Here is a 16,471-nt window from a genome sequence, read left to right as displayed (position 1 = left end):
GTCTTTGTGTTTTGAGACTGAGAACACATGCTAAGGTCAAACCTCTGATTACTGATCTTTGTTGTAGGCTTCATTAAACCAGCTGAGGCTGGTGATTCCGTGGCAAGTGTGAGGAGGATTTGGGCTGCTTTTGCTTTGCTTTTCAGATGCAGGAAGCCAGTGAACGTCTATTTGAGGCACTGACTGCTGTGAGCCTGGAGGATTCTAGCCCCAAACTCTAGAGGGAGAATATTCAGATCAAGCCAAGGCAGCATGGGTAAATGACAATGGGACTGCTCAGAGTGACCAGCATTAGTTAGGGAAGAAGAAGGAGACACTGAGTTGTCCCATTTAGGGGAAGATGATGAAGCAAGAAGTTCAGGTGTGAGGGGAATGACGGACAATTCTACGCTGAGGGGATGTGAGAGAGGGAGGTACACATCGAAGTCACATTTTTGTGATGCTCAGGATGGACTTCCGGGGGGCTGCCGGAGTTTAAAGCCATGCTGCACCAAGCTGATCACAGACTTCCTTTCTGTCTCATCTCAGCTCTACTGAAGGAGGGTCTCCTTGTCGGCAAAGTCACCTGGAGATATTGGGGAGCACAGCAAAGTCAGAGGGGCATAGCTCTCAGGAGAATTTGCTTCCACTGGGCGAGCATCAGTGAGAGAAAGGAGACCAGGATGAGCATGGCGGTCCCATGTCTCTTCTCTCCTCCGTGGTGTGCCCTGAAGGAAAACCTGGAAGTCAGACCAACTGAAGGAATAAAAATAAGATTTCAGAATGAGTGTTCCTTGCAGGCTACCATGAGGAGGTACCTACCACCATAGCAACACACACACCACAGGAGGCCACGGGCTTCTTTTCTTCATCACAATGACCTCAGAGGCAGTCACTTCCAAAATAAAGCATTTCCATCATTGACTCAGACGACTGTCTAGAGCATGGATTCTAAATTAAATGTCAAAATCGCCACTGAGTGCCATCTGGGCAAGAGGCATCATCCTATTTTACAGACTCCAGGCCAATGACTATACAATTAGCAAATTCGGGAGCTTCATTGTTAGCCTAAGTATATTGGTTTCAAATCCATGCAGTTCATTACTCCATATTCAACTGAAGTTTATGGACCATTGGCTAACATGCCGGCTTCCCCACTCAATCCTCTCACCTACCCTAGAGACATAGGGATTATCACCCTCAAATTGGAGATGAGGAAGCCAAGGCTCAGACACCTGCTGACTTTTCTTAAGATCACACAGCAAGGAGCTGATGGAGCTTGGACCGGTCTGTGTTCTGCACCATTGCATAATAGTTAACAAGGCATTCAGATGCCTGCCTGCCATGCAAGAACCATCTTCATATTAGTGAGACTGGCTCGAGGCCAAGGCTGATTACATAATCTGAAAACCACAGAAGCTGCAAGGACACGACATAAATGGGTCAAAGTCGTTTTTGAACCAGCCTCTCGTTGATACCCTCTCTTTTTACTGAAATGCTTCTTACAGAATTGTCCACGAGAAAGCCCAAAACAGGCTCAAATGGACTCCGCCCCCATCCTCAGGTACTAAAATGATAAGCAGCTAGCATTCTCAAAGTGTATGGATCAGTTCCAGGTACTGTGAGAGGTAGTGTCATCATTGCAAGTGGATTGGCTTTCTCTGCTCAGCCTAGTTCCCGATAACTTCTCTGGGGATGCTACAAGGTTATCCAAAAAGGAAGGAAATAAAAGATGGGCTTTTTCATCTTTTCTTCATGTTACATCAATTGTGGGAAGAAATACAGGAAATAAAAAAAAAAAAAACAACCCATCCTAGCTGGAGTGTTTTTGAAAAGCTACAAGGTTTGAAGTATGGACTGGAATGGGAGTAAAATAATTGGAAATTGACCTTGAGATGTGAAAAATGACCTTGAAGTGGAGCCAGAATACTTTTTGAGGGCAAAACCTGTTGTCAGGATGGATCTGTGCAACAATTCTTTGCAGCTAACGGCAATAGCAAAAAGGATGCACCAGAAAATGGAAGGAGACTGCATGAGCATTAGCCTTCTTGCCTGGACCACAAGCAGCTGCTTCTGCTGCAGGTTGCTGTGGAACCATACACACAGCTTTCTATATAAGCGTCTTCTCTTCCTGTAGCGAGCCTCATGGCCCTGCTATTGTACCAGCACCCTTCTTATTTTCCTTGCCTCCAGTGTGAGCTCTTAAACCTACCGTGGCATAAAACCCATTAACATTCCTCCGGGATGAGATCCAGTGCCTGGGTATCTCATAAAAGGCCTCTCATTATTGCTCCTGCTTTGCTTTCCAGGCTTGCTGGCATTGGCTTTCCAGTCCACAAGTCTGGAGAGCTCAAGAAAGCCAGGCTGCAATAACAGACAGGAGCATCGTGGCTTGCGGGGAGTGGTGGGAGAGTTTGCATCTTGCTTTTAGGCTGTATGTTCACTGTGTTGGCTGGAGTCTCTGTCACTCACAAGCCAAAAGCCTCGGGACCCCTGCCGCTTCATTTGCACTGTGCATCTTAGTAACTTCAGCCACATGTAGCCACTGAGAAGTTAAAGTGGCCCTGCTCCAAGCCGCCTCTATGAGCCTAAAACACACACTTGGAACACACCGCAGATTTCATCTAAATGACAGTTTCAAATATCTCATTAATTTCTATTGATAACATGCATAACATTTCAAATATAATGAGTTAAAAGGTTTTATATACATTAATAAAAATTAATTTGCCCCATCCACTTACCTTTTATTTTAATTCTCCTACTAGAAAGTTTAAAATTAGACACATGGCTTGCATTTTATTTCTGTTGGACAGTGCTAGTCTGTGGATTCTCTGGTCACACAGAGGGTGGCCTTGGTTTTGAAAGTCTTCCTTGCAAGAATGACAGCAGTCACTTCTGATTGGTCAGGGGTCCATCTAACTTTAGAGATGCAGGGCAGTGCTGGAGAGGAGAATACCTGTGGCCACCTCTGGGGATGACTCTCTGAGTCCCTAGTGATTTTGAATCAGGCACAAGGATGTTGACAGGCAATTCCTTCAGGCAATTTACCTGAAAAAGATGCTTTCTTCCCGCATCCTGCCGCCAAGCCTATGCCTCCTGCCCGAGTCCGTGCAAAGGTAACCTTTATTGGGAGTTCTCCCAGACTCCCACTCGCCCAGCCAACAGGGTCCCTCAGTCACGTCTTCAACAAATCATCCTCACACATTTCCACAGCAATTTCTCACCTCAGCTGTGGCCCTAACCCACTCACTGCCTGGCATGGTAGCACTCAGTAAGTGTTTAATGCTGTGTGATAATGGACTATGTAGGCTCTTTAGTCCCGGCCCATTTCCATCTCCTGCTGGGTCTCCTGACTCAAGGAAAGGAAGCTCTACCAAGTGGATCATTTCCATTTGGCATACGTGTAAACCAGTTCAGAGCAGAGCTGGGATTGTCAGACAGAAAACACCACAAAAGCAGAAAGAAAATATGGGTCACATGACTCCTTGTGATGCTCTTGGTGAGTCATCCCGTTTCTCAGACTTGATTTTAAGGAAGAATATTGCTGGGTGGCTGGGAACCGGCTAGGCAGACCAGGGTAGCCTCAAGCTTGCGGCCGTCCTCTGGTCTTTGCTTGTGGACTTGGAGATTTCAGGTGTGTGGCTCAGATATGGAGAAAAAGAAGGTGGAATCATGGAGAAACCATGTAGCCGCTGAAGGAGAAAGATGCCAGAACCTTCCTGTAGGCCACAGCCTCATGATTAATAGATTAATAGAAATGGGTTAATTTAAGATCTAAGAGCTAGCTAGGAATACGCCTAAGCTATTGGCCAAACAGTGTTGTAATTAATATGATTTCTGTGTGATTATTCAGGTTCTGGAAGTCAGAAAAAAAAAGCAGTCTTTGTTCACACTATAGTGACTATTAGTCTATAACGTATAAAGAATTTCCATTATATACTGCTATTGTAGTAACTCAGATTTAATACCTTGAAGTGAATACCCGTTTTCATCTCAGTTACACAGAGCAGAAGTCCAGGCACAGCGGGTCTCAGTTGCGTCTCTGCTGCAGGTTCACGTGGCCGAAATGGAGGTGTGGATAGCTATGGGTTCCTCTTTGGAGCCTCAGGAGAAGAATCTGCTTCTGAGCTCATTCAAGCCGTGGATGGGATGCAGTTCAATCCCACGTAGCTGGAGGACAGAGACATCTGTTTTCCTTTTGATTATTGGCCAGGGTTATTTCAGCTCCAGAAGTCCCTTTTATTACTTGAATCACGGCTCCCTTCCTCCATCTTCAAAGTCAGCCACACATCACACCTTTTCTAGGCTTTCAGCTCCCTCGTTTGGCTTTCTGACTCATCCCTTCTGCCTCCCATCGGAGGAACTTCTCACATTTAAGGTCCTTTGTAGGTTAGACTGAGCCTGCGCAGAGTACTCATCCCTCTTCAGAACTCTTCCCAAGTCATACTACCAAACCTGTTTTGCCTTGTAAGGCAACACTTTCATGACCTGGGTATCAGTATATGACATGGTGAGGTCACTCTTCTGTTAATCCTCACGACTACATCAAGTATTGTACACAATGCCTGACTATATTGCAACCAACCACTAAGTGTTGTCCACTATAGCTGTTAGGAATTTTTCTCATGGTGCCTATGCATAAAGCAGAAAGGACATAGGACCCTAGCTAACGGATAAGGGAGGGGCACCAAGAGAGAAACTAGTTAGCTCTGATGGAAGGGTACACGGCCAGCACAGCCAGGCATCTGGGAAGCATCATCAGTCACTACTTGTGGAGCATGTGCTGTGTTTCAAATACTTTGTAAAAGTGTTTCTCACTCCCACAACAGTGATTCAAAGCAGGAATCTCGAAGCCGTTTTATGCCGGGCAAATGGGAGGTTAGCAGAATTAAGGAAAAACTCAAGACCCGGAGAGCGTGAGCAGCGAAACCGAGCCTCGGATCCCAATCAGTTCTCCTGCCTCTCGCCACCTCAGCGTGCTGATCTCCGCGAAGACCTTTCGTCAGAGGCCCTAGGTCTCCCGACTATCCCGGGCGTCGGCCCACAAATGCGGCCAGCAAGGGTCGTTTTAGCTATCAGTGTGGATCTGAGGTTCAGGGAGAGCAGACTGCTAAAGGTAAAGCACAAAATGGCAGGGATGGGATCTGAATCAGGTTTAGCCGCACTCTGTTGTCTTTGCCCCTCCCACCTCTGAAGTGCTCAGGACATTCATTGGTTGGCTCATCACACAGGTGCAGAGTGGACGAAATAGGCATTTTGGCCCTGCCTCTTTCTACTTACTTCATGAAAAAGACAGCTAACAGACATGGTTGCTTTAGTGACCCCAAATCAGTCTCTTCTTCCATGAAAGGTATTATATATTAAGAGCTATTTGGGCGGAATTAGTCTCTTTTTCCATATAAGGTATCATATATTGAGAGCTGCAGGTGATGAATGTTCCTCTGGAAGTGAGGATTCTGGGAAGGACCACGTGGCCAGGGTTCTGGGTCTGTTTTCTTCTGGGATTTGACTCTGGGCCCTTGTGAAGCTTGGGTATATCCATCTTGGGTATAACAAGCTATTAGATTCTTCTTTACCAGATGGACCTTATTTCTTAAAGGTCAAGTTAAGGCCCACAGAAAGGAGTCTGCGCTATGCAGGGACCCTATGAAGTCGTCCTGTTCCTCAGAGTTGGTCGCATTTTCTGCCTTCTTTGCATTCATGAAGAGATGCTTAGGCTACACATTGGAGAATCAATAGCTGCCAGCGTGCATACTTGTCACACCAGCTACTAACCTTTGCTATCTCAGGATAGCTTCTCTTTCCTGTATAACCTCAGGCATTTTGGCTACATTTGGCTTTCTTGGTTCTTGGTGCTCTTGGCTCTGCTCTTGGCTCTGCTCCCGGCTCTCTCTTCCTCTGTTTGCCCTCTCTCCTCTTCCCTCCCTCTTCTCTTCCTGTTGTTCTCTGCTCCTCTCTCTCCTCTCAGTGTGGACCTTTCCATGCTCTGGCTGTTTTCTCCTTCATATCTACAGTGCCTAGGAGTGGTCCTGTTTTCATTATCATTCATCTAGTGCTGAAACCTGGGTGTGGCATACATGAGTTCCTCTTCCAAAAAACTAGGTCTCTCCAAACCAAGCTGCTGATTGGACTCTCCAAAGCTATGTGTGGGTCATTTATTTCTGCTGGCTTCAGCCACAGAACCCTGGGACAAATGGCAGACTGAGGTGCCTATTTAACATTAACCAATAGTCTATATGAGCAGTTTTTCTCACTCTTATTCTTCCTTTTGTTTCTTACGTTATTTATTGTTATGTTATTTATCATTATAAATAATCCAAGACACAGGATGGCACTATGTAGCCCAGGCTAGACTTGAATTCATGAGCTAGACTTGAATTCATGATCCTGCCTCAGTCTCTCAAGAGCTGGGAATACAGACTTGAGTCACTATGGCTGGTTCACTCTCATACCAGGCAAATTTTTCTCCTTGACAGCGGACAGAAATGAAAAATAAGGTATATGGAGTTCCAGAAGTTGGTGCCCAGACAACCAAAGTAATGATAATACTGAGTAATTACTGGGTGTGACATTAAGTCCTTCATATGTATCCTCTCCCTCCCTCCCTCCCTCCCTCCCTCCCTCCCTCCCTCCCTTCCTCCCTTCTTCCCCCCCCCCATGTTTGTGTGATATAGTCTGCGCTCTATCACTATCTACCTTATTCATTTCAGACAGGGTCTCTAACCGAGTTATTAGGATCTGCTTACGTCTGTCTCTCAAAGTAAGGGTTACAGGTCCATGCAGACATGCCAGGTTTTGATTATTCCTAACATGGATGCTGTGTATATAGGTCCTCACTTTGCACAAGTGCTCTTACCACTTGGGTATTTCCCCAGACCCTACATTATATCATTCACTTGTCTTACAAACCTTATATGGCAAGTACTATCAATATCCCCATCTTACACATGAGGGAATGATGTTTTCCCAATGGTGATATTCCAAGCAAGGCAGGTAAGGCAGCCCACTCTTGATTCCAGAAGACTTCAGCATCTTTTAGTACATCCCAGAATGGGGGCCATATGTTGTGTGACAAGACTCTTCCTGCAGAGATGCAAAGCACACATCTACTTGCCCCTGATAGCCCACAACAGACCAAATTTTGGATACCACCAGAGTCTAACTTGGTGAACCAATGAGTTTTATTGGATTACTTACAGGGATATGAGTGAGGGGTTCCTTACAGGAACAGAAATGACTCAGAGACAGCTGCATCACCAAAGCCCACCCTAGCACCTCTGACAGCTCACAAAAGCTGGGAATCTGGAGCTCATTGCACAGCCTGCAGGCTGGAGAGTGTCCTTTCCAAGCGACTCATTTGATCTAAACATCTTCCAGGTGACTCCACTGGTTTTTACTTCCTCAGACAGCTTGTTTGGTCTCAGTGTCTTCTTTGCATCTTGGCTTGTTTACTCTTGGGAAGATGGGCCTAGTGAATCTGGTCCATTTCAGGGACTTCCTGAAGCTATCTTGGGTGGTTTGCCCTCTGACTTAAAGGAGCTTCCATGTAGGATGGAACGTTTCAAAGTGTTACACAACACCATAGTGAACAGAGTCAGGGAGGTCATTCAGCCCTGCCCACTTCATCATCCACGGGCTCTTCTCTGTGGCTTTCATCATCACACAGGCCATTTTGTCATTCCATGACTCTGCCAGCCCACGGCCCTCTCTTAGGGTGTTCGTGACCTGCTTGACTTTGTCTTGGAGACCTGGGCATTTTTAGAATCAGCTCAGAAGGAGGTGTGTGCTTCCCTGATGTAGGTGTCCCCCAAGACTGCCGTCTGCTGGGCCTTTTCTTTAAAAGCACTAAGCAGTCTCCTGTTGACGCTGAGCTCCTTGGGGCGGGACATGAGCTTTTATCCATCCACATGCCGCACTCAGGCCTGGTCTACGGCAGAAGATAACAAAGAGCTGTTGCATGATTTTCACGCAACCAAGTTAGCGTAATTGGGTTTTTCCGGCACGTGTGGCAGATCTGAAGACCTTTCAAGCAGAGAATTTAATTTGCTCTGTACTTCGAACTACCACTATTCGAGCCACGGCAGTGTTGTTTACGGCATGGGTCTCACTATGGAAAGTAATGGGAAAGAAGGAAGTAAGCAAATAAAGACGAGCAAGGCAAATCTGCATGGTTCTTGGTGAGGTCATTCGGTGTGCCCATTCTCGTTGACTAAATAAAGTACGTGGACTTTCTAGATGAAGGCAAAGTGACAGTTCAGGGTTACCCAGCTTGTAAGGTGGTTCAGGGAAACCCAGGACAGGGACTTTGGATAAAATAGTTCTGGGTATAACAGCTGCCTTGACCCTTTGTGGGTCTCGTTGCAATTCAGTTTCCTCATTTCTAGAATGAGAATAACTGTAGATCTGGGGTACTTGTACTAGAGGAGGTAGTGTACCTCCTAGGTTGCACACTAGGGAAAACTCTTGCTACATGTCAGTGAGGACCTGAGTTCAAATTCCCCCAATATACATGAAACCAGACGTTGGGCATCCACACCTCAAAAATCACAGTGCTCCTGAGGTGAGCTGGGAGGTAGGAACAGGAGAGTTCTTCAGTTTATGGGCTGGCTATCCTGGGATATCCCACAGGGGGGGAAAAACAAGTGAAATCCTGTCTTAAAGGAAGTGGAGAGGTGAGACCCAACACTGAGGTTGTCTTGTGACCTCCTTATGTATACCATGGCTCACACATCTGGATTCAGGCACAGAAACACACTTGCATCTATGCATACACATTTTACACACAGGGATAAAATGACCTAGAAAGGAGAGCTATGATCGGCTCATAGGCTGAGTAAAAGCTTTGACTCTGGAGAAAGCTCTGTAAGAAATGCGCGGCCGATTGGGAGCAAGCCCTGGAGTTCTTCACGTGTCCCCCACCACAGTCATCTTTCCCTGTCTGCCCGTGTGCTCTGCATGGTTTTAATCCCCAAGATCCTACTTCCTGCCACGCGTGCTGGCGTTCACGATCCCTGGCCCTTTCTTGGACGCCCACCGGCCTTGACTCATTCTCAAAGGCACTTCCTTTTGCTGAGTTGGACAATCTCTTTCTCCTCTTGCACAATGTCTCTGACTTCACAGCTGTGACGACCTACCTGGCAGGGAACTCTACCGTGGGACACTGACAGAGCTCAGCCAGGAACATCAAGACCTCACTGCCTTGGCGCACTGCAGAGCTCGGTCGTCTGATTATAAGCAATGCACAGGAGAGCATAGGCCTCTGATTATAAGCGACACAAAGAACTGCGCTCTCTCAAAGCCAATATATTTTAGGTATCAGACAATTTGATGGTGAAGCTCATTCTCTCCTTGCATCTGGCCCCGATCTGTTGTGATCTGTCGAGTAGCCTTGAGGCCAAAAGGACTGCCAGATTGGATAATTTTCTTGGAAAAGCGCTATAAAGATGAAGGGTTCAAATGTGCTTTCAGCATGAATCCCAAGTTGCAGGTACCAAGGCCAATAGGAAGCACATGTCCAGCAGTGGGGATGGGGCATGGCAAGACAGATGTTATACGTGGTGACCTTGGGCTGTCACATATCAAGAGAGAATTCCATAACTGTAAAATTGTAGCATTGGTTCTAGGCATTCCAATCTGCTTTGCAGAACAAATCCGCATGACTTATTAACAAAATAGACTTGAAATGGCGTTACGATGGAGAAATGATGGTCCTGGCAGGTTGGCTAGAAATATGATATGTTGAGTGACAGTTGCAGTGTCCTGTGATAGGACGTCTGGTGAGGTATGTACATGGTGCACTACTGGTCCTGACCCAGGCTGGGTGGGATCTGTAAATATGGAGGTGACTCACATCATAAGGGAGCCATGTCACATGTACTGAAGAATGAGGAGAACCTGGCTATTTAAAAACTCACCTACTGGAGACCAAATTACCCAGCTTCGTGGTTCATTCTCTGTGTTTCTATTTAACCTAGTGGTGTCAGTTCATTGTTCATCCATCCATCCACACATCCACAGAACAGCTTTTGTGTACCAATGTAACATGATTTTGAATTTTAACTCAAAGCCAAGAAGCCATATCAGAAGTATTTACAGGAAGGACAGAGTTAACTGAGAAGGATAAGTTGATAACATTTAAGAAATGGGTGGGAGGAGATAGGCTCAGATGCAGAGGAACCCTGGAAAGCGGTCACAAGGGTTCCAAGCAGAGATGATGGTCCTGTGAGCTGGCTTAGTGACAGAGAGATGGACAGGGAGAAAAATTCTGGAGAGGCTACCAAAGCAAAGACTGTGTTTAGCCTCACAAGACTGACCTGTTTTGTTGCTGTCCCCTTAATTAGGACAACAGTGCTGGTTCCTGACCCTACAGGAGATGCTCTTGGATGAGACACAGTTTTGTTGTGTTAAGATTGATGGGGAACAAGGGATTCCTCTGCACAGCCTGGTTGAGAATGATCATCCCAGTGAGAGCTCTCCAGGTTTAGACTCTGGACTGGAAGAGATTTCACCATTTTGTTGTTTGTAACAGTTTTCCTCAGAGATTAAGACATTTCATCCTACAGAAACTTCCTTAAACAGAAAGGTTAAAAAAAAAAAACCCAAAAGCTCAAAATAGCTTTAGGAAGTTCCTAAAACTGACCAGATTCACTAGGCCCCTCCCTGCCAGAGTAAACAATAAAAACAACAAAACAAAACAACAAACAAACAAAGCAACCCAAAGCAAAAGCCTCTGAGACAAGTGGCCTTGAACTCTAATGAAGACCCTGAGACAAACTAAGCTATGAAAACGATTTTGAGACCAGACCAAGTTATGAAAACAATTCCGAGACTAGAGCAAATGGCAAAACAACAACAACAACAACAACAAAAAACCCAACTCAGAAAGACTACCTGGAAGATGTTTAGACCAGCTGAGTCACATGGAAAGGATATTCTTCAATCTATGGAGCTGCCTACGGGCCATGCAGTGTGTTCCAGATTCCCGGCTTTTGTGAGATGCCAGAGGTGCTAGGCTTTGGTGATGGCAGCTGCCCTTGAGTCATCTCTTCTCCTGTAAGGAACCCCTCACCTATATCCCTGTAAGTCACTCCAGTAAAGCTCATCGGTTCAGCAAGTTAGACTTTTGTGGCATCCAGACCTTGGTCTGTTGCGGGCTCCCTGTCTGGGCTAAGCAGGCATGCGTCTTGCATCTCCCCAGGAAAAGTTTTATTGTACAATACCATCACTGACGTTAAAAATTCTAGACAGGACATCTGCACAGCTGTGTGGATAACTAGGTGTAGTAAGGTAATGATGCTCAGAGTGAGTTGTCTGCACTTAAAACTTTTATCTATGTTATCTGCCAGACTGGTGCCTTATACCTCTAGATTCCGGGGACAAACCAGGCCTGCAATGGGTGAACCAACAGCCCTACCTATACTTGCTCATCAGTTCCATCCCCTTTGTTCTTTCTCAAACCTTGCTCCAGTCATGCTATCCGTCCATTATTCACAAAACCTCCCCTCCACCACCACCACAGGCAATGGATTTCCACATTGTTAAACACAAGGTCAGTTGTCTGTCTCCATTTCCTTGGTCCCTGTGTTGACAGCACGGATTCTTTCTTTCCGCCACTCACCTTATACTCCCTTGGCTTTCCTCCCAGCTCACTGACTGCTTTTCCTTTTTGTTAGCTCCTCACGAACTCTCTGATTTCTTAAACTTGAATGTGCCTGGGTTCACTCCCAGGGCCCCATCTTCCTGGGCTTACCCTCTTTGATGATGTCACCTAGTCTTGCAGGGCAAAATGCTGTGGGTATGCTGACAAGCCCCAGCTTCTGTCCCTGCATCTCTTTGGTGAACTCTGGTTCTTTTTCTAATTGCCAATGCCAAGTCTCTCAGGTACTGAGACAACCCCCAACCTCAGTTTTCCACAACATAATTCCCAGGATTCTGGACAAGATCTGTTTCTCTCAGTCTTTCCCATTTTAATAAACAATTTCTTTCATCAAATCACTCGTTCCCTCCCCCATGAGCTGTCTTTCCTGAAGCTGCTCTTTTTATTGCACTCCACATTCAATCTACCATCTTCTTTCTAAATACATCACAGCTCCCCCATCCCTCATCCCACAAATGTTGCCACTCCAGCCTAAGTCATCCTGTGCTTTCGGTCCTAATCATTGTGTTTTTCTTCTTGTACCTCTACACTTATCTCAACGCCGAGCACTTTAAAATGTATGCCACTTGATTCCGCCTGATGGCTTAAAACTTCCTAATAGATTTTCATCTCACAAACTGAGAAGACCAGCCCTTACAGTGATTGATATATACAAAGGATGTATATTCTCGACCTCTTCTCTTGAGTCATCAGCTACCACCTCACCTTCGTGCACACTCCGACACTTGTCTCAGGGTTGACCCTAAAATATACTTCCCTGAGTCTCCCAGTCACTCAAGGCTACTGCATCAAAGTTCCATAGACTGGCTGGCCTCTGAACAGCATACATTCATTCCTCAGAGTTTTTGAAGCTGAATGACGTACAGGGGTGGCCTCATGGCCTGGTTCTTATGGGGACCCTCTTCCAAGTTGTAGACAGCCAGTTACACCTTGTATTCTTATATGTGGCAAGAGAGTTCTCTGATGTGCCTTGTAGAAGGTCATTAATTTGATCAGTGAGGACTCTACCATCGTGACTTAACTGCCCTCCCTCCAAAGACTACGCTTCTTAATAATGTTGCATGAGTTTGTGGAGAAAACCTTTACCTCCTGGTACTGGGCAGACAAGCATTATCTTTAAGTTGAATCACCAATGTTGCTCCCATGGCTAGGGGTCTTCTGACAGGGTTTCTCTGTGTAACGTTGGCTGTCCTGGAACTCAGGAGCTGGCCTCTAATTCACGGAGATCCACCTACTTCTGCCTCCTGAGTGCTGGGATTAATGGTGTGAGCTGGCACTACCACCCAGCTCATGGTTTTCAAGAGGAATGTATCCTATGTTTTCCCAGTGGCCACCACAGGGAGCAGGGAGACAAGTGGATCTCATGAGTAGATAGTTGAGGGAAATTTAACTCAGCAGAGGTTTATCACGGGCTTTGTCTCCATTGTGTTGCTTCTGGCCTGGAGGAGTTAATGAGCTACAGAAAGACATAGAGAGTATAAACCCTGATGCTAAGTAGACCAACTTTTAGGTACAAACAACATGTAAAAACTTGTGGAGTGGACCTGGAAAGGAAGGAGAGAAGAAGGGCAGGTTACCAGGGAAACACCCACAGAACAGGGATGGCATTTGAGATGTGTCTGAGTCAGATGAGGGGACTATCCTAGAGAGAGTGGAGTGAAGGGCTCAGTATGGAAGTATAAAACAATAGCGTGGGTCTAGTCAGCAAAGAAGGCGGCATGGTAATTGTGTTTCAAATAAATGGACACTTTTAGCAAGATGTGAATGCAGGCAGATGGCTGAAAACTTGTTTGGGAGAGAATAGTGATGCTCTGGTGAAGAATTTGGCTACTTCCCGGTAACTAGCCCGTTGCATTCTTGAGCTGTGTCATAAAATTGACTTGGTAGCATAGTAATACTTGGCCTTCAACATTGAAGAGCACAGCAACTTTGAGCCTAGCTGGGAAACTACTTTTCAGAAGGTAACCTCCAAATGCCATTGACCTTTCTTCCAGGAGACATTCTACATCCACAATTTATTTTATGTTCATTCATCATTAGTTTACAGTTGTAGATTCAACATCGTCCCTCTTTAGTGCAACGAAAGACATCAACGAGGGACACAATAATAGGTGGATCTGAGGAAATACATGACAAGGAAGCTTAACCAATTCAGAGTCAGAAAACCTCTCCCAGAGAAAATCATGTTGACATCTTTGAAGAATAGCAGTTGGCCAGAAAGGTGAGAAAACTACCCCAGGAAGTAAGCAAGCAGGTGCAAGTCATCTGGGTTGGAAGCATTTTGTCTTTCACATTTTGGGGTAAACACTAGGCTTTGGTACCCCCCAGGGTGCCTGCTGCATGATGAGTACAAATAAATATTAATATAATGAACAGATCAAGACATGAGTCAATTCAAATGTGATTAGCGAATCCACTTCCTTGAGTCTCATGTGGGTTGTATTTAACCGTAACCAGGAAGAGAGGTCAAGTGCATCAGCCAGCTTACCATCATGGTAATGAAATACCTGTGACAGTTAGCTTAAGGAGGAAAGGGTTGTCTTGACTTACAGACTTAGAGATGCCAGTCCAAGATCAGATGGCATCATTGCCTTGAGCATCTGTGGAAATATATGACAGAACAAACCTGCTTATTATACCTTGAGCCAGTAAGCAAAGCAAGGAAGATAAAGAGGCCTGTTCTCACAGTTCCTTTGAGGGCAGACCCACAAAAGCCTAAAGACCTCCCCCAAATCACCACTCCCTTAAGATTCTCCCACTTCCCAGAGCACCATTTTGAGGATCAGATTTTTAACAGGTTTTGGGGGGAACACTCACCATTCAAATTATGGTATCATCCTTATTCTTGGATATGACTTGGTATTGGTTGGCTATAATATCAATTGTCACCCAGGTTCTTCTGCAAAGTCTTTTTTCTTATAGAATCAGAGATTCAGAAGGTATCAGAGTGGAGAGGGGTGTGGCAATCAGGTCTTCCAATCCTCGTTATACTGAAATCTAAAACGACTCAGTATCTTGTCTGTGTTTGGAAAATGGTTCATGCAAAAAATGCCGGAGCAGGAATAAGGGCGTGAGGCAGTTTTCAAAGCCTGCATAATAATTCCTCAATTCTCCAAAGACAGGGAAATAACTCTGTAAGGTGGTGGCTGGAGTGTTGGTGGTAAATGTTAAAACAACAACAAATTCTGGATTTGGGCCTGAAAGCAAGGGAAATAGGCAGTAACTGTTTGTTCAGATAGGCCCTTCCCGGCTCCGTGGAATAACAGAAAGCCCACGTGAGTCTCGCTGACTTCAGAGAGCTGTAAAGACTTTGCAGAGGAATTTTCATTAGTCTTGACTTTTTCTCCAAGGCCCAAGTGACTGCCTGCAGTGACTTCACTAGCGAGTGGCTCCTGCAGCGAGCCATTCACCGTGCTCCACAGACCCTCTCTGCCCGTGCTGGCTGATCTCAGAAGTCCTGTTTGGCTCAAGGCAAAGGCCTTTCCATTCATTTTCTTCTAGAAAGTTTGATTTTACGTATAGGTTGAAGGTCTATCTTGAGGTGATCCCTGTTCAGTATATGGACTGGACTGGAGTGGTTTTTATTCTCTCCCCCTCCTCCCCGCCCCAGATAAACATCCATTCACCGAAAGCCTCTCATGTTTGTTTAATTTTGCACCTTTGCTGAGAAGAATATGTATCTTAGTGTCAGGATCTATGTAGAGTTATAAAAATCTTGGAATTGGATTGTGGAAGTTACCCTCCAGCTTCCCTTTCTTTTACATTTGTGAGTGTTTCTGCATGTTGGTGCCTGTGAGGATGGCGGGTGTCTTTCTCTAGCTCTCTTCACTTTAGTTCCTGGGGACAGTCTGTCACTGAAGCCGAGCTCAGCTGGTGACCAGCAAGCCCTAGCCTTCTCCCCTAAGTAGAGTTAGAGGTGCACACACGACCTTGGCTGGCTGTTGACATGGGTGCTAGAGATTTGAACTTAGGTTCTCCTGCTTGCATAGCAAGGGCTCTTAACCACTAAGCCATCTCCTCAGTCTCTTATTTTTCTTAAGAAAATATTTTGTCTTATCTGGATCACCTAGATCCTTTACTTTCTACATAAATTATATAATCCCTTGTCATTTACTTAGAAGTTTCTGTCGTCATTTTATTCAGCTTCCTAGTTGAATGTGTGAAGGGCGATCCTTTAACAACGTGGAACCATCCAGCAAAGGCTCATGGCTGCCTCTGCCACAGTCCTCAGCAAGGTTCCGCTGAGGCTGTTGTTAAAGAGTCCCACACATTTAAAACTTTTTTCAAAATAGTTTACATTTTGATGTTGTGGGAGACTGTTTTTAAATCGACTTCTGATTTTTCTTCGGTCATGTGTGGACAAGCACTTGGCCTTCGTTTCATTTTGCCCGTTTCTTAAACTCTGCCAAGATCACTTATGCCTTCCCCACTCGAGAATCCATAATTTTCTTCCTGTGAGATATAATTCATGAATCAAGTCAATGTGCTGTCTTCCCTGTCCATCTTGATGTCTTTTACTTACTTAGAATCTATTTCCAGGCTCTGCCTTGAGGTTGTGTAGTTGCTGCTTTCGTTGTCTTGCAAAGCCATGGCTGCGTGCTGAGACCCACACTGGTTCCTAGAGTATGAAAGACCCTGCCCAGAAAGGCAAACCTGGGAGTCCCAGTCCTGTCCCCTGAGCCCAGCTCTCAAGGACCTCTCAACAAATGCTGCTGCAAGGAGGGGGCTTGTCAGCTCCAAAGGAAACTTAGGTCAGTTGTCAAGGTCTGAGGAAGTATATGTGAAAAATGAAAAGTGTTTCAAATTTCTTTCTGTCTTGCTGTACTACTGTTA

General features: G+C 45.5%; 2 long non-coding RNA genes across 2 annotated transcripts in view; one reads left to right on the top strand and one right to left on the bottom strand.

The window, feature by feature from the left end:
* The window catches only part of LOC126498032 (uncharacterized), a 505,230-nt gene that overhangs the window by 318,702 nt on the left and 170,057 nt on the right, over window positions 1-16,471 (bottom strand). The gene's annotated exons all lie outside the window — the stretch shown is intronic.
* The window catches only part of LOC126498033 (uncharacterized), a 247,134-nt gene that overhangs the window by 153,767 nt on the left and 76,896 nt on the right, over window positions 1-16,471 (top strand). The window lies entirely within an intron of this gene.

This window comes from Alexandromys fortis, unplaced genomic scaffold (assembly GCF_014885135.2).
Source record: "Alexandromys fortis isolate MF-2015 unplaced genomic scaffold, M_Fortis_MF-2015_v1.1 scaffold_13, whole genome shotgun sequence".
Lineage (NCBI taxonomy): Eukaryota > Metazoa > Chordata > Mammalia > Rodentia > Cricetidae > Alexandromys > Alexandromys fortis.
The sequence above is the reverse complement of the archived record's forward strand: the minus strand, read 5'-3'. Positions and strand labels throughout refer to the sequence as shown.